The sequence below is a fragment of the Cetorhinus maximus genome, chromosome 3 (genome assembly GCF_964194155.1).
Source record: "Cetorhinus maximus chromosome 3, sCetMax3.hap1.1, whole genome shotgun sequence".
NCBI classification, from domain to species: Eukaryota; Metazoa; Chordata; class Chondrichthyes; order Lamniformes; family Cetorhinidae; genus Cetorhinus; species Cetorhinus maximus.
In genome coordinates, this window is record NC_135881.1 from 165,614,496 (window position 1) to 165,634,359 (window position 19,864).

Here is a 19,864-nt window from a genome sequence, read left to right on the forward strand (position 1 = left end):
GTTTGTAAGACTGTCAGGCTATTGTTTCACTTGTCTCTGGAAGTGTTCTTCCAATTTTGGCACAGCCCCCAGATGATATTGAGGACGAACTTTTAAGAGTTCATTGTGATGTACCCTCCATTTAGTGGCACACCCTACTAAGTGGGATGGATCCAGAACACATCTAGCAGCTTAAAACTGGGAATTCAGGTCGTGCTATGGCCATTAGCAGCAGAACTGCATTCAAGGACATCTGCAATCTCATGGCCCAGCATATCCAGGTTCAATGAGAGATAAAGAGAACATGCCCGTAGCTAAAATGAAGTGCCAACCTGTACATCATAGGACTACTTGCATGTCAGATAGTGACTGCAGCATGTTATTGACAGAGCCAAGTGATCCTACAACCCATGGATCAGATCTAAGCTCCGCAGTCTTGCCAAGACTAGTCATGAATGGTAGTGGACAATTAAACAACTAATGAGAAGATGAGGCTCCACACAAATCGCTGCCCTCAATGGTGGCAGGCCCTGTACATGAGTGCAAAAGACAAGGGTGAATCATTTTCCAAGCATTTATAGCTGGAAGTGCCATGTGGACGATCAATCTCAGCCTTCTCCATAGGCCTCCTCCACCCCACGACTCCCATCACAGATGCCAATCTTCAGCCAATTTGATTCACTTCACATTATATTAAGAAATGGCTGAGTTCACTGGATATGGCAAAGGCTGTGTGTTCCAACAACCTCCCATCTGTGGCGTTGAAGACTTGTGCTTCTGAACTAGCAACCCTTTCCGTCTGGTATGGTATGCCCTTTCCAAAGGAAGGAGGAAAGTTTCAATCCGGGCAATTACTGCCCCATCTGTCTACTCTCAATCATCAGTAAAATGGTGGAAGGTGTCAGAGTTATCAAGCAGCACTTACCAATAACATGATCACCAATGCTCAATCTGGGTTCTTACCAAGACCACTTTTATTACAGAATTGGTCCAAACATAGACAAAGGAGCTAAATTCCAGAGGTGTGATAAGAGTGACTGCCCTTGATATCAAGGCAGCATTTTACTGAGTGCAGCATCAAGGTGCATTTATAAAACTGAAATCAGTGGGAATCAGAGCGATACATTCCACTGGCTGGAGTCATACCGAACACAAAGAGAGATGGTTATGATTGTTGGAGGCCCATCATGTTAGCCCCAGGATATTGCTGCAGGTGTTCCTCAGGGTAGTGTCCTAGGCCCAATCATCTTCAACTGCTTCCTCCATCATAAGGCCAGAAGTGGGTACATTGAAGATTTCACAGCATTGACTTACAACTCCTAATTTACTGAAATGCCCACATGCAGCAAGACATGGACAGCACTCAGGCTTGTATTGATAACTGATAACAAAACTGCATGACAAGTGCTAGGCAACAACTGCCTCCAACGTCGCAACCAGCTAACCATCTGCCTGGGGTAGTGCAGCTACAACACCTCAACACCATCCTGGACAAAGCAGCCCACTTGATTGGCACCCCATCCATCACCATTAAACTCCCACACTCGCCACCATCTACAAGATGCATTGCAACAACTTAACAGGGCCTCTCAAACCTCTGATCTCTTCAACCCAAAAGACAAGGGCAGGAAGTTCAGAGAAACACTACCAACTGTAAGCTCCCATCCATGTCACTCGTCACCCTGACTTGGAAATGTATCACCATCCCTTTGTCATCATTGGGTCAAAACCCTGGAACTTCCTACCTAACAGCATTGTGGATGTACCTTCAGCACATAGGCTCCAATGGTTCAAGAGGCAGCTCACTACCACCTGTTCAAGGGCAATTAGGTGATGAGCCTAACTAGTGATGCCCACTTCCCATGAACGAATACTAAAACAGGAGCGTTAACAAAACTAAGCCACACAAGATGATATTAGTGCAGATGACCAAATGTCTGGCCAAAGTCGTAGGTTTTAAGGAGGAGTGAGGTGTAGAGAGGACAACATGTAGAGGGAGTGAATTCCATAGCTTAGCGCCCAAGCAGCTGAAGGCACAACAAACCAAAAGCAGGGCAAAAAATTAATCAGGGATGTACAATAGGCCAGAATTGGAGTAGCATGGCAATCTTGGAGACTTCATTGTTAATTTCACAAAATCATGATGAATAAAATTAGATAAAATTCCCATTCTCTCCTCTGAAACTAAACCAAGAACATCCAGCAATTACTTTTTTCTTTGAGAGGGGTGGGAGGAGACAGGATTTACTTTCAACATAAAATACTTCATGAAGAAATCTATCCAGGAAAGGCTGCTAAAAATAATTTTGAGCTATCCTGTGTAATTCTGAAGATTTAATTTGTTTCATCTCCCTGTACACAACCATCATTGCAAGCAGAAAGCTGCTCAACCATGGCCCTTAGTGCTAAGGATTTCCATAGGAAATCGCACAAATACACGTTCTCGCACCTAGACTGAGTGGCACCCGAGCCAGGAAACTTCATGATCGGTATTGTACAAAGTACTGAATTCTGTCTGACCAGCATTCAGAGCTAGAATAGATGCTGATCTTCTAATAATTGCAGCTGACTAACTTTTGCTCAGCAGGCAGGCAGGAAGGGAAGCCAAATAAATTAAACTTCAAAATATCTACAAGATCAGCTGATCTTTTGTTATTAGTTTTGGAGGGGGAGAGGACTTTGGAGAGAGTTAATGAGCAATTATTTCGCATTAGCAACATTCCCTCCCATATGTGCTGTACCTCGAACCTTTAAATGGGATACAAATAAAATTACAAAATTCACAGAAAGGGCATCAAAAGCCAAATACACACCCCTTTCAAATAGATGATGGTTAATTTGTAAATATGCAACAAAAATGGCATTATTGCTCCATAAAAATCAAAGGGAAATCACCATAAAGGCTTGTACTTTGCAACAATCTATGATACAGAGTTTGTACACTGTCTGGACTGTTCTTCGGTCGGTTTACCTTCCACCTTCATTCCAGAGGGTTTCTATCAAATGGATCAAAAATTGTTACATTCTGTACACTTAGTATCTTAATGTTACAATAAGAGGTGCAACTGTTGATGGGTTGGTTTGGTGGGCAGTGCCTTGGTTTAGTTATCAGCACCATTTTTGACTGGGACAGAGGTGAGAACAGTAAGTCCCCATTTTAAGTCATTCTGCTTTAACATCAGTTAATGGGGCCGGAATTCGCATTTAGCACTGGATGTTCCGTTTTAATGTCATTTCGCGCCAGGTCTTACATACGGTCACATTACCCAATCGGTGCCATTTTGGAGCGACCCACCCTCTCGCCGACCCTCCCAGTCCCCATCAACCCCACCACCCCGACCTTGTCGCCGGCCCTCCCTCTTGCTGCCTCACCTCTGCAACTCCAAGTTGCTCTTGCTACCCCTCTCACGTGCCCTCGCTCACAACAACCAGTATTTCAGGCAGATGCTAAAGTACAGTATTCCACAAAAGGGAAAACAAATGGACTCAATAATACTCCTAAAACATCACAAATAGCTTCCAATACTACAATGCCCCTATAACTAACGCTAGCATGTTGTTGCCTTCCAAATGCTCCCTCTGAACACAAGTTTTCAAGGACAAAAAAAAATCAATAATCATACTGCCAGGCATTTTTTATAGTTCATTTGGACATGCAAGGGTGGCACAGGATCACTGGAAATCATGGGTGTGCAGCCTGTAATTTTCTCCAAGGTACATTCCCTGTGATTGCAGGCTCACGAAATCACTCCTACAGTGTTAACATTTCAAAAATCAACCATTGCACTCGTTGGATTTTGCTTGCCCAAAGTCAGCAGCCTATACTTATAATGGGGATCATTTTTTTATTATTCATTCACGAGATGTGGGCTTCGCTGGCTAGGCCAGCATTTATTGCCTATCCCTAGTTGCCCTTAAGGTGTTGGTGAGCTGCCTCCTTGAACCGCTGCAGTCCATGTGGTGTACGTACACCCACAATGCTGTTAGGAAGGGAGTTCCAGGATTTTGACCCAGCGACAGTGAAAGAACAGCGATATATTTCCAAGTCAGGACGATGAGTGGCTTGGAGGGGTACTTCCAGGTGGTGACGTTCCCATCTATCTGCTGCCCTTGTCCTTTTAGGTGGTAGTGGTCGTGGGTTTGGAAGGTGCAGTCTAAGGAGCCTTGGTGAATTCCTGCAGTGCATCTTGTAGATGGTACACACTGCTGCTACTGTGTGCTCGTGGTGGAGGGATTGAACGTTTCTGGATGTGGTGCCAATCAAGCAGGCTGCTTTGTCCATTACACTACCTTGTCCAGCTATCTATAATATCTAGCCTCTCTCATGAAATAGGTATCGGCTGGGTATTCAACTAAAAAGGACACTAACACTGCTAGGCATTGCCCAATCCTCACTCAACTTGCACACTGGACAGCAATGCATAGCATGAATCCTGGTTCACTTTTTCATTCTAGCTCAATGGTCCTGAATCTAATTGGGGACTTAGAAATATACCTACTAACTGCAGACCACTGTTGTCCCAATGCGTTAAGACACGTGGCTAATTGGGCACCCAGATGTGGGTAATTGCATTCCTGATCAGCATTTAAAAGAATAATAGACACCAATGGACATATGATCTCCGTACTCATTTGCATGACATGTATCTGTGGTTTGTTTTGTGCATGTTAATAAAGTAGTAAGATGAAATGGAGAGTCTGCTTTTGATTGATGCGAGTGCTTTACTTGCTTGATTACTGAATGATGGTAGATTTTAAGTAAACACACGATATGTAAGCTGTTTTCCACTAAAATTAATGCATGTGGCTAAAACAGTCTTGTTATAGCCACATCTGTGACCTGTCAATGATTTTTACTGGAAAAAACTGCTGTGGAGTAGTCACTTTCAATGTCAAGACAAAGTGGAGAAGCAATTAAAAAAGCAAAGAGAACTTGAGTTATATAGCCAGAAGAGTGGAGTACAAGTTTATAAAGAAATTATGCTGAGGCTTTATAATGCACTGATTAATCAGGCTTGGATTTCCGCCACCACAATTCAAAAGGGGCATAAATGCATGTAGAGGGTGCAAAGAACAACAAATGCAAAGGGGGGGGGAAATAGAAATTAACTAGAGGGCCTTATTGAAATAACTAAAGTGCTTTAATTATTAAAAATAATTAATGCCGATTTCTAAAAATAAGTTACCATAGAAACTTAGTGCAGAATGGGGGCATTCAACACATTGTGCCTGCTACATTTCCTATGATGGTGCTAGTTTTTCAACTGGCACCATCCACTCTAATTATAATTCTTTGCTCTTTTTCCAAACCCAGTTTATAGATAAGTCAGCCCAGAAGAGGTAAATTTAAATAGGTTTACCAGTGGGAAAAGATGATAAGTGCATCAAATAACCTGATCAGAATTTAGTTGGATGTTAGACTAGGTGAAGTCGGCCCTCTAGTACCTAACTCAATAGAGTGAATGGCCTTTCTGCTTTACCTGCCTTGGATAACAACACTTTTAATACTTCAATGAAATGAGGGTTGACATGATGCACAAGTTTTACTGTGGCACATTACAATCTTTGGCACTGTGTTGTCTAATATGGATTCAATTCTGCAGCCACTTCTGTTCACCATGTGTATCAATCATTTAAATATAGACCCAGAAAAAGCAGTGTTGATATTTGCAGATGATACCAAAATTCTTTGGAGTACTGAAGGGAGCAGTAAAGGGATATAGGAGAGGATGAGCAAAAGTTGCAGGTGAAATTCAATTTTGATAAGTATGAAATGATAACATTTTTACCAAATTGTTTCTACTCCGAATGGAAGTCAGCTCGATGCTGTAGAACAGCAGAGGATGTGGGAGTACAGGTTCACAGGCCATTAAACGCACAATCAGGTCTATAAGGCTGTGCAAAAAACACCATTGGAATTATAGCTAAGATGAACCTGTATAAAATTTAAGCCTCAATTACAGTACCCTGTGTAGCCCTGGGCTCCACACAATAGGAAGGATATTGAGTTTTTAGAAATGGCACAAGATTCATGAGGATGCTCCTTGGTATAAGCAAACACAAATACGAGGAAAGATTTGTATATTAGAACTTTTTCATTAGAATATTGCATTTTAATGAATGATACAAAATAGTGATTACAGTTATGAAAGAATAGGATAGAAGCAAATTTGCTTCCACTAATTGAGGGGTCTGGAACGCGGGACCAATAGATATATTAAATGTAAGAAATTTTGAAGAGGAAAATCAAAACATCTTTAAACAAAGATAAGACTGTAGAATTCACCTCAACGGTTAGTAAGGCAAAAACTGTGTCAACATTAGAGATTAGATTGGATTGGATTGATGGATGAAGGAAAAGACAACAAAGGGATAAGTGACATGGGAAATGGGTAGGCAAATATGAATAGAATTACTTGTTCACATGGAAGTTATACACCAACATACACAGGTTGGGCCAGATGCCATGTTGCGACTTCTACGTATTCCTGGTATTTTTATATATAACAATGCTGATGATGGCACTTGCAATGCCATGGCATACAAGGCTTTGGGCCTAGTGCTGGAAAATGGGGTTAGAATAGTTTGGTACTTGTTTGACCGGTGCAGACTCGATGGGCCGAAGGGTCTTTTTCTGTCCTGTAGACCTCTATGACTCTATCAGTACAACCATGTATAGTGTGCGCTAAATATTAGTAAAATCAATGCTCTCTAGTCAATAAGTGTATTTAAGTCACCCAGTAAAGCATCACTCAATTAGATTTGAGATGTAAATATCTCTCAAAACCATATTCATAAGAGACAAAAATATTCACTGACAGAACATTCCTCATGTTTTGTTCAACTACTTATCACGGACGTCCATGTGAAATACTCTGTACAACAGCACATTCACATTAATATGCATTTCCCATGTTCATAGCATCCTTGTAACACAAAGCATGTATCACCCTATAAATGTTTGGGTTTTATCTGAGCCTGGGGACTGGAAACTTTTTTTTAAACGCACCATTTCTGCAGAACTCATTATAGATCCCAAAACAAAGACTGTATTCTTATAGAAAAACTTAGATTGTGTGACAGGAATGAGTCAAACACTGCTGCAAATTAAATTAAATTTTACATTTCAAGGAATCTTGCCACTGAAGAACACATTCAACATTAGTCAACAACTAGCTTTTTATCAGGTGCTCCATAAGATTTGAATATAGAAACTCTGCACAATTTATTCTATCAAATGTCCTTTACCTTATGGTACTGTCCAGACTCCTCCTCTCCCCACTATTTGCATCTAATTTTCACGGCTAAGTAACATTTTCCATGAGCAGACATTTTCTTTGGTTCTTTACTATACCAAAGAATAGATTAGCATGCCCTGGTTTAATAATTAACTCTGTGAACATGCTTTATTGATCACTAGAAATCACATGGGATGCTCACCACATTTTTGTGCCCCTTCTTAAATAAACTAATGCACACCACTATAACTACTTGGTCAATTCCATTTACTGATTTAATAGATAGGAGCCAAATGATAGTTAAATACGGAAAGAGCACAATGTTTAATATGTTTCATACAGTCCATTAAGAACCTTAGGTCAGACTAATCAACAGCTTATATTTATATAGCAACTTTAACTTAAAAATCATCCAAGGTGCCTCAGAAGCATTAGAAAACAAAATATGATAGTAACCCACATAAGGAAATATTATGTCAGATGACCAAAAGCTTGGTCAAAAAGACGGGTCTTAAAAGGAGGAAAGCAAGGTAGAAAGGTCGCGAGGTTTCAGGAGGGAAATTCCAGAGCTGAGGGTTTAGGCCGCTAAAGGCCACTAATGGTGATGCAATTAAAGATCAGGATGAAGCTGCAATTAAGTGGGTGTTGATACCTCAAGATGATTGAAGGGCTGGAGGAGGTTACAGAAATAGAGAGAGGCAAGTCAATGAAGGGGTTTGAAAACAGGAATGAGAACTTTAAAACTGAGGTGCTGTTTAACGGGGACCAATGTAGGTCGGTGAGCACAGGTGTGATGGGTGAACTAGATTTGGTGAGCGTTAGAACTGAGCCAGCAGAGTTTTGGATGACCTCAGGTTTATGGCAGATTGAATTTTTAAAAATTAATTCGTGGGATGTGGGTGTCACTGACTAGGCCAGCATTTATTGCCCATCCTTAATTGCCCTTGAGGAGATGGTGGTGAGCTGCCTTTGTGAACTGCTGCAGTCCATATGTGTAGGTACACCCACGGTGCTGTTAAGGAGGGGCTTCTAGGATTTTGACCCAGTGACGGCAAAGGAATAGCGATATATATCCAAGTCAGGATGGTGGGTGACTTGGAGGGGAACTTCCAAGTGGTGCTCCCCCCATGCATCTGCTGCCCTTGCCCTTCTAGATAATAGGAATCGTGGGTTTGGAAGGTGCTGTCTAAGGAACCTTGATGAGTTCCTACAGTGCATCTTGTAGATGGTACACACTGCTGCACTGTGCATCAGTGCTGGGAGTGAATGTCTGTGGATAGGGTGCCAATCAAAAGGGCTGTTCTATGCTGAATGGTGTCAAGCTTCTTGAGTATTCCATCACACTCCTGACTTGTGCCTTGTGGATGGTGGACAGGCTTTGAGAAGTCAGGAAATGAGTTACTCACCACAGGATTTCTCACCTCTGACCTGCTCTTGTAGCCACAGTATTTATATGGCTAGTCCAGTAGTTCAGTAACCCCCAGGATGTTGACAGTGGGGGATTCAGCAATGGTAATATCATTGAATGTCAAGGCTCAATGGTTAGATTCTCTCTTGATGGAGGTGGTCATTGCCTGGCACTTGTGTGGCACAAATGTTACTTGCCACTTATTAGCCCAAACCTGGATATTGTCCAGGTCTTGCTGCATTTGGACATGGACCACTTCAGTATCTGAAGAGTTGAGAATGGTGCTGAACACTGTGCACTGCTGACCTTATGATGGAAGGAAGGAAGGTCATTGATGAAGCAGCTGAAGATGGTTGGGCCTAGGACACTAGCCTGAGAGACTCCTGCAGTGCTGCCCTGTAGCTGAGATGATTGGCATCCAACAGCCACAACCTTTGTACTAGGTATGGCTCCAACCAGCAGAGAGCTTTCCCTCGGATTCCCATTGATTCCAGTTTTGCTGGGGATCCTTTGTGTCACACTCAGTCAAATGCTGCCTTGATGTCAAAGGCAGTCACACTCATCTCACCTCTGGAGTTCAATGTGGGAGACCAGTCAGGAGTATGTTAGAATAATCAAGTCTGCAGGCAACAAAGGCATGGATGAGGGTTTCAGCAGCAGATGAACTGAGGGAAGGGTAGAGGTGGAAATAGGCTGTCTTGATGAAGCTCATCTCAGGGTCAAACAAGATACAGAGATTGCAAATCATCTGGTTTGAGCCTCAAACAGTTGCCAGGGAAAGGGATAAAATCAACGGGCAAGGGCGTGGTTGGGATCAAAAATGATGACTTCAGTCTTCTAAATACATAATTAAAGGTAATTTCTGCTCATCCAGTACTGAACGTTGGGTAAGCTGCCTGATGATTTAGAGACAGTGGAGGGACCAAGAAAGGTGGTGGTGAGGTAGAGCTGGTTATAATCAGCATACATGTGAGATCAGTATTTTCAGATGATATTACCAAGGGAGAGCATGTAGATGAGAAACAGGGGGAGGCCAAGGATAGGTCCCTGGGGGACACGAGAGGTAGCTATGCAGGAATGGGAACAGAAGCTATTTATGGCAATTTTCTGACTACAATTAGGCAGATAAATGGAACCAGGCGAGTACAGTCCCACACAACTGGATGGCAGCAGAGAAACGTTAGAGGAGAATAGTGTGATCAAATATGTCAAAAACTGCAGACAGGTCAAGAAGGACAAGGAGGGATAGTTTACCTTTGTCACAGTCACATAGGATGCAATTTGTTATCTTGCTATTTTGGTACTGTGTGACAGAAACCTCATTGGAAGGATTCAAATATAGAATTCCAGGTCAGATGGGCATAAACATGGGAGGCAACATATTCAAGGCCTTTGGAGAGGAAAGTGAAGTTGTAGATGGGGTGGAAGCTTGCAAGAACAGAGGGGTCAAGGGATTTTTTTTGAGAGGGGTGATGATGGTACATTTGAAAGGAAGAGGAACAGAACCCCAAGGAAAGAGGCAGATTTGAAGGTGAGAGAGAGAGAAACTGGGGGGAAAGAACCATTAATGTCAGCCAACATGGGCACCAGGAAGAGAATTTGGCACTAAGATAAAGGCAAAATACTGCAGATACTGGAATTCTGAAACAAAAACAAAAAATGCTGGAAAAACTCAGCAGGTTTAACAGCATCTGTGGAGAGAAAGAGTTAATGTTTCGAGTCCATATGGCTCTTCTTCAGAGCTGAAGAGAAGTAAAAATGTGCTGAAATTTATACTGTTTAAGGGGGTGGAGCAGGTGAAACTGGATAGAAGGCCAGTGATAGGTGAAGGTAAAAGAGAGATTGCCAAAGATGTCATAAACATAAGGTCAAAGGAGTGTTAATGGTGGTGGTACAGGCTAAAGGGAGGTGCTGATGGTGGCATTAAGGATAGAAAGCAGAATGTGATAATAGTCAGACAAAGGTAAGCACTCATGGAAGAACAACATGAACAAGTGTCAGATGGCCCTAATGGGTGTGGGGTGGGGGGAGGAGACCATGGTGCGAAAAAAGATTGAAAATAGGATAAAAGGGTAAAAGAATTTGACAGGTCAGTAGTTTACTGGGAATAGGGTTGAGAGCAAGTGAATCTCATGGGCATGTGCCTAGAGATAGTATGCAGGGAGATAGGAGACAAACAGGGGGTAAACCTTTGAGGGAGTTCTGCCCAGTGAGCTAGGGGGAGGAGGGAAATAACAGAGGCAGCTAATGGGATGGTTTCATACTTGGTGACATAGAAATTCATGCATTCTTTGCACTCATCACTGAAGGAGAGGATGGAGATGGCAGGATAAATAGGTTTAAGAAGGTGGGTTGCTGTAGAGAAAAAGGCGGTGGGGTTACCTTTGCATTCCAAGATAATCCTGGAATAGCGAGTAGTTTTTGCAGTTGAGGGAAGCCCATTTGATTAGCACCCCATCCACTGCCTTAAACATTCACTCCCTCTACCACCAATAACAGTGGCAGTCGTGTGCACCATCTACAAGATGCACTGTAGCAACTCACTGAGGCTACTTCAACAGCGCTTTCCAAACCCCTGACCTCTACCACCTAGAAGGACAAGGGCAGCAGATGCATGGGAACGCCATCACTTGCAAGTCCTGCTCCAAACCAAATAACATCCTGACTTGGTACTATACTGCCGTTCCTTCAATGTCACTGGGTCAAAATCCTGGAACTCCTTTCTGAACAGCACTGTGGGTGCATCTACACCCTATGAACTTCAGCAGTTCAAGGTAGTGGCTCACCATCACCTTTCTAAGAGCAATTAACGATGGGTAATAAGTGCTGACCTGCCAGTGACTCCTACATCCTGTGAAAGCTTAATTTTTTTTAAAAAGGGGCCCAGATAGCGCTTTATGCGATCCAGTCAGATCTGGCAGTGAATCAGGTTTCCTACATACTATGTTGGTTGGGGCAGGGTGCCGCAGAGAGAGAGATAAATTCCACTTCACTCATTTGGACTTCTTGTCAGAACTAAACTTCAGCACTCACCTATGATTTATGCCATGGAACAACTTTTACCTTACAGTCATTTCTTTGAAGTAAACAGAATTAAATAGATCTTGCATTTTATGAGGCAAGTGTTAATATTTAGATAGTGCTGCACCCTAATTAATTCCCCTAGATAGAGTCTCGAGTCTAAAAACATTCCCTTAATAGATCGATATTTTGCATTGGTCAATACACATTGTAACAACAAAGAAATCCCATTTAAGACAGGCATGCCCCATTGAATGTGATGACTGAGTCTAATTGGATACCAACAGTTATAAACCTTGACACAAAATAATAGAGACACCTCCCTTACAGACCTCCCAGAGATATGTGGCTGAAACCTTTTATTAAAGGAAAAATCTACTCTCTGAAAAGATAGACATTTTGCTACTTCTCTCATGCCAGCCTGTGACAACAAGTTCAGAGTGAGCTGACTCTAATGGCATAGACACTTGTGAAATAACCAAAACCATTGAAAGATTTTTTTAAAACTATTATCCTCCAGCTGCCCAACTTTGCTGGCTGTCATCATCAGCACCTTCCATTACCTAAACCAATGGGATTCTGGCCAAAGGTTGACTGAAAGCTGATGTTTTTGCCACTGTGGGTCTCTGTCATCTTGCGATCACCCCAATTACTAATTTGCAATTCTTGCATACATCCTGCTCAATCCTTTCTCCAATCAACATACAGAATAAACAACTTGCATTTATAAGATGCCTTTAATGTGGTGAACATCTCAAGGTGCTTCACAGGAATAAAATCTGACACTGTGCAACATAAGTAGATATTAGGGCAGGTGACCAAAAGCTGGGTCAAAGAGGTAGGTTTTAAGGAACATCTTAAAAGGAGGAGAAAGTGGTAGAGCAGTGCAGAGATTTCAGGAGGGAATGCCAGGGCTTCTGGCCTAGGCAGCTTAAAGCATGGCTGCCAATTGTAGAGCAATCAAAGTCAGGGATATGCACAAGACCAGATTTAGAGGAACACAGATATCTTGGGCGATTTTGGGGCTACAGGAGGTTTAGAAAGATAGAAGGGCCAGGCCATGGAGGGATCTGAAAACATTTTTAAAATCAAAGCATTGTCAGATCAGGAGACAACATAAGTTTGCAAGCACAGGGCAAGTTCAGCACAGTAGGAACACAGTTATACACAGACATAGGGCATAGGGCATAAAATCATCTCAGCAAATCCACCAAAGTAAGTGCGCACATTTTCAATAAGCTCTAGCAGATTTGGCACATGAATTTGGTTATGAGGAATGAGATGATTTATTGAAATGTAACTAATAATTTTGGCAGAAGAAAATCTTTCATTAATGAAACCCATTAGCAAATGTACCTTCTACTTGAGAATCTACATTCATTGCCTGCCATTGTATCCAATGAAAACTAATTTAGCACACAACCTGCTTCAAGATTCCGTATTTTCAAATCTGAAGATTGAGCCAGATTTTCGCAGTAAAATCAAATACATCACCACAGACAAAATTCTGATGGGATGAAGAAATAACTTTATGTTTGGAAACTCATACCACAGTTGAGGGGTTAATGTCTCTAATAATATGGTGTAAGGAGGAGAAGAAAAAAGAAAACTTTTAAAAGGATGACAAGCAAGAAGGGTTCATGCAGCGTCTTTTATGACATCCTGAAACATTTCACAACCAATAAATTCCTTTTGAAGAATCATCACTGTAGTTTAAGTAGGGGGTAAATGTAAAATATTTGCGTACAGCATATCAGATAAATGCCCATTTAATCTATTTTGGTGGTGTTGCTCAAGAAGCCACCAAAAACTGATCATCTTCATATAATTCACTTGTACAAGCAGATGGGACCTAAATTTAACATGTTATGCGAAAGGCAACACCTCTGGCAATGTAGCACTCTCTCAGTACTGCAAATGTCAGCCAAGATTATGTGCTCAATTTCTGAATTGGGGTTTGAACCCAAACTTCTGGCTCAGAAGCAAGAAACAATGTTGTCGCATTGCAAATCACAAGCCTATTCTCTTCCTCCTCCCCCCAAATATTTTCCTACATTAAGCCAATGAAGTACCAAAGCTGTGGAGCAATGGCAGATTTCAAACATCAATCTCTACCATTCCGCTAAATCAGTAAACTCTAGAGCATGCCAAATTCATGTTTCTGTGCACTACAGAAATTCAGAACAGCGCAATAGATTTTCTCAAGACCACAGAGGAAATATAAGGAGAATTTTTTTTTCAATGTGCCGAATAGTTATGATCTGGAAAGCATTGCCTGAAAGGGTGGTGGAAGCAGATGCAATAGTAACATTCTAAAGGGAACTAGAATGCTTGAAGGGAGAAAAGTTACAGGGCTAAGCAGAAAGAGTAGGGGAGTGGGATTAATTGGATTGCTCATTCAAAGAGCCAGCACAGGCACAGTAGACTGAATGGCCTCCTCCTGTGCTTTACAGTTCCATGAAGGCACAGCATAGTCAGAAAATTACTGCAGTTTTGTTTAGATAAACATGCAGTAACAGGATTAGAGAAGAGTTCCAAGGAGCCATACCTCACCAGAAAAAAAAATCATTCCCTTATTTTACAGTTGTCATTTCAGAATATTTTTCTTATATTCAGTGGGTTTTCATACATTGAAGGTGTAATTTAAATCCAAAAGCTGACAGCAAACATTCTAACTGGATTTGTTTTGCATTAAACAGTGATTGACATTCACAACATCATTATATACAATATTTCCTCTACTTGAGGCCTTAATTTTGGTGCTCCATATGTTTCCAGGCCTCCTCTCCTGGACTCCAGGATACAGCCTGGGAGAAGAGATATAATTTAATACCATCCCCTTTCTGTTCCTTGATCTTTGTTAGCAAACACAAACATCATAGAGAGCACAACCTCAATTTTGCAAGCAAACAACCTCTACCAAAATTGTAGGACTTATTATTGGGCATTGTTAACACTTTCACATCCATTGCCAAGGCTGGGACAATATCACCCCTTTTAGGGCGTTTACTTGTTTAACTTGACTGAGCAGAAGGAACACATCTAAAATTGCATAACAATAACAGCAACATTCGGTAGCCAAGTGGACCATCTATATGAACATGGAAGGAGGAAAAATGGAGGAAGTGCCATTGGAGCCAAGTCTGAAGCAACCATTGTTAATGGCTGAGACTTCTCTGGTTACTGAAGACTAGTGGTGTGGGTGAACTGGAATTTGTGGTGTTCCCTCCTGCAAAATGTCATTTTGAAAGCCTGTCAAGAGTCAAATCTGGTCCATGGTTGATTTCTCTTGAATTTCGATGACTGAGTGGCAATTTAATTGAGGTGAAAATAATAAATGAATTTAATAGGGTAGAACATGGTAGATTGAGGAAAATTATTTCCTCTGGTGGAGGAATCCAAAACAAAGGCATAGATTTACAATTAGTGCTAATCTCAAACTGAAGCTGTGCAAGCTAGAAACGAAATCAGACAACACAGATATGTATTGGAAATCTAGAAATTTCTCCCCCAAAAGAATATGGATGCTGATTCAATTGAAATTTTCACAGCCAAAATTGAAAAGAAAAAGTATACTTTGAAAATGCAATTTTGGGCCCTCAACTGAGGCTGTACATTTTGCACACAGATTTTAACACTTGTTATTGCTTAATAAAAATGAGACAATGGGCCAGGTTTTACAGTGCCAGTAGATGTGATGCATTCAGCGTTCGCTGCTACTGGGCATCGGAGAGACCCTGCAACTTCCAGTGTGCACACATCTATACTGCGTTAATCCAACAGTTGCGATGGGTCAATTAATGCTAATCCCGAGGGTTCGCTATTTCAAAAGGCAAGTAAGGAACCAGTGTAAATTTGAGCTAATTGCCCACCGATTCCAAATTAAACATGTAAATTTTACACCTCTATTCTCAGGCATAAGGGGTCTCTTCTCAATTCGTAAATACTTAATGAGGCCCACAACAAGTTAAAATGGATAGACTTTGAACATTTAACATGAAACCTTTTAAAAATCTGATAAATCTTGTTAAAAGGTCGATGACTTATTAGCATGCTCAGACTTCTTTTAAAATATCACTTTTTAAAAATGACTTTTAATAAAAATAAAATGTCTACTAAAAAATGAGATGTTTCTAACACCTTTTTATTGCAGCAGCCTTTCTATTCCAGTATTTGTGGTGCAGTGACTGGAGGCCACAACTGCTTTCATGCTATTTTTGCCCAAACTAGCTTATGCTGCTGGGCCTCACTGCAACCCACACCTGTCTCCTCATTGCTTACTTTCCCACTTAATTTTGTATTGTCAACAAATTTAGATACGTTACACTCAGTCCTCCAAGTCATTAATGCAGATAATAAACAACCGATCTTGCTGTACCTCACCAGTTACAGCCTGCCAATCTTAAAACAACCTGTTTATTCTTGCTTTGGTTAATGGACAGAAAATAACCCTTAGTCCATGCTAAGATAAAAGCAAAACACTGCAGATGCTGGAAGTCTGAAATAAAAACAGAAAATGCTGGAGCACCTTCACTCAGTCCACAAGCATGACCCAGACCTTCCTGTCGCTTGCCATTTCAACTCACCATCTTGCTCTCATGCCCACATGTCCATCCTTGGCCTGCTGCAATGTTCCAGTGAAGCCCAAGGCAAACTGGAGGAACAGCACCTCATCTTCCGATTAGGCATTTTACAACCTTCTGGATTTAACAGAGTTCAACAACTTAAGGCCATGAACTCTCTCCTCCATCTTTACTCCTTTATTAATCCAATTTAGTTCCCCAACCACCACTCCCACCAACCCCCCCCCACCTCCCCCAACAGGGCCATCTGTTACTTGCTTCTATGTTGCGCTTTCACAAAGTGCTGACCCTTGTTCTGCTATCAACGCATTCTGCTATCTTACCTTTATGCCACTATCAGTGCCTCCATTAGTCTTTACCATTAACACTCCCTTTGTCCTGTGCCCATAACATCTTCTCCTTAGCTCCCACCTATCCCTGACCTTCTATCTTGCTCCACCTGCTCCATCCCCTCTTAAAATCTATCACATTTCTACTGCTCTTTACCTCTGAAGAGTCATACAGACTCGAAATGTTAACTCTGTTTCTCTCTCTCCACACCTGCTGCCAGACCTGCTGAGTTTTTCCAGTATTTTGTTTGTATTTCTTAATCCATGTTAATATGTTACTGCAAATCCCATGAGTCCTAATTTGGTATAATAATCTCTCACATAACCGTTATTGAATGCTTTTTGAAAATTCAAATACACTAAATTCACTGGATCCCCTTATCTATCTTACTAATTCCATCTTCAAAATAGAACATTAAAATTTGTCCAGCACTATTTCCCCTTCATAAATAAAAATATAAAATGCTGAAAATATTCAGGTCAGGCAGCATCTGTGGAGAGAGAGAAAGAGCTAATGTTTCAGGTCAATTACCTTTTATCAGAATGGTTCAAGGCGGCCTACGAAATGGTGAAATGGTTTCCAAACATTTGCCGGCACTCCTCCTATGAAGCTGTATTTTAAATGTGATGTGTTATACTTCTGATGCCTAATAAGTCAAAGGATCATCAAGGCATATTACAGCATCCCAATTTTCTTCTTGAAAAAGGCTCTGCTCTTGTTATGTTACAGGAGGAATCAATTTTCAGATGCAATATGCTCAGTGGCTTAGTCTTGGGTTCTGCTGCAAAAATTCATATAAGCTACAGTTCAGGAGAGCAACGCAGTCCAGAAACAGAGGGGGGATTTATCCATTCTAGCATGTTATTTATTTTCTTAAATCAAGATATTACCCAAAAAAGGCAACCACAAGTTAACAGGTTGTAAAATATAGTATTTGGTGAATTGCACAGCTCTTATGTTCAGAAAGCAGACAGGGTGGGTGGAGAGTGCCGGGAAACACATGCTCCTGTGATCATACACTGAATAATTCAATATACCCATTGTGAATTAGAGTCAATTGTCAAGTACGACTGAAGAATGTTTGAAAACTCAGCCTTTGAAATGAATTTTAGTTCTCTCCCAGCATTGTTGCAAGGAACACAGAGCAGGCAACAGTATGACAGCAAGCTGAGATAGAAAGCTAATTTTAGCCAGCAGCATTTAGTGGCAGAAAGTCAACAATACAGCTCCCCCCCAGAGTTATTTCCCTACAATTACACAATACAAATATAACCACAAGAAACAAAACACAGCCTGTCAGCCAAAATCTCCTCCCCTCCTACGAAAAAACCGTGTTCAATATTCAAGTGCATTTAAAGATCACGATCTCTAAGTCTAATCAATGCCTTCGGCTCAAAATATAATCTATGCATTTCCTGGCTCGCCGGAAATAATCTAAGCCATCGTGTACAAGGTCAGGAAACTTAAAATGTGGACAATTATAAATGGGTCATTCTGGCAACTGCAATCACCTCCCAATTAGAGGTTAATGACTGCTGCTTCTCTACAGCAATCATCTGTACAATAAAAATCTTGCAACCACACAATTTGGTCATAAAAGCCACAGGAGGACTTGTACACTTTTGAGGGAGCTATAACATTGGTAGATTACTTCAAAGTAAAGTTAATATTGCCTATTTTTTCATGATTTACTGATCTAAGGAAGCTTGCTACACAAGCTGTGCTTCATTTTTAGCTTCATGATTTTGGTGCTTATTAAGGTGGGGAATTGAATCATTTTCATTTCAGGAGCCCAATGTCAGCACCAATTATTCTCAGGTAAGGTAGAGCACAGCAGGTAACATTGAGCTACCTCTACTGTCCCAGCCTCACTTATTGCATAATTCATACTACAAACACTTAGAACTGCTAAAGAACAGCTTCAAAAAAAAGACAACTCACACAAAACATACAACTGAAAACAACTGAGTAAAGCTCCAGAACCAAGGCCATGTCTCCGAAGACTGAATCCATGACTGAATAATTTAAATTCCATCTGATTACATCAGATTTTAGGATTCATTAGTGTTTTGGGATCACATTCTATAAGCAAGTTTCTGCTTCTGGTAGCCCCAGAGCAGATAAATGTCTTAGACAATTTTAATTGTCAAATTCAAGTTTCTGCCAGGTGGATAGGGGTAAATTCAGCCGTGTGACCTTTGGGCTATTGGAAGGTGATAAATCAATTTTTATTTATATAATGGGGGAAAACACCTAATTAACATCAGATGGAAGGTCACAAATCTGAGCGGTTAAATGTTTTTTTCTCTCTGAAGATGATGCCAGGCCTGCTGAGTATTTCCAGCATATTTTGATTTTATGGCACATGTTTACCCCAGGCTTCTACTCAGGTCCACTGGACAAGCCCTGCTCCTCCTTTGTACCACTAATGCTCTAAATTGGTGACTCTGTTATATTGGTGGCAAGAGATCACAGTAGTACACAACTCCATTACAGATAGATGGCAGTTGGGTTTGTTAGTGTTAGAAGCACACAAGGAGGAGGAGGAGCTGGGCCTGCCTAGTGCATTAACCCCCAGGTTTGGTAGGAGGAAAACAGGGAGCAGCCTGGAGTTCCAATTCCACTCACCTCTTAGCACAATTATGAGCGTTCTGAATAAGGACTCACAAAACTGACTGCCTACACACAAAATAGGTCTTGGCCATGTTTGTTATCAAATAATCACCCATTCAGCTTCTCGGATTTCAGAAATCACGTTGAATCACCTCCTGTGACAAAAACGGCTGCTCTCCTCTTCAGCACCAGCCTAATTTTTGATAGTGAATCTAGGCTTTTCTATGCATCAACAATTTTATACCATTGTAATAGGTTAAGTGATAATCAGGTGAAATGCCAATGACTGATTTCTGGTTTGTTAAAATAATTAATTATTGCAATGAGCTCTGATTTGACATCTTAAAATGCCATTTGCAATATAGCCAATTGTGTTCTGACATCAGCTGTTTACGATACAAACTATTCATGTCAAGCAACATGGCTGTTAGAAATAAAATATACAAAGAAATAAAATATACAAAGAAATTTCACAGTTGCCAAAAAAGATGCATTATAAAAAAATGTTACAAATACAAAGTTTATAAGCTTGTTGTGTTTCAGAACAGTCTCTTCAATTTAGGGCAAAATGGAGGAATGAACTTATTCTGACATATCATGACATATTCCGAATTGTGTGAGACAAGAAGCCTGGGTGCTTTGGTTTTTAAAGGTTGCGGGGGGGTGGGGGAGAGTGTGGTTTTACTGGGAAG

At 41.1% G+C, this 19,864-nt stretch overlaps 1 protein-coding gene across 5 annotated transcripts in view; it reads right to left on the reverse strand.

Moving 5' to 3' along the window:
• The window catches only part of jarid2b (jumonji and AT-rich interaction domain containing 2b), a 409,246-nt gene that overhangs the window by 110,190 nt on the left and 279,192 nt on the right, over positions 1-19,864 (reverse strand). The window lies entirely within an intron of this gene.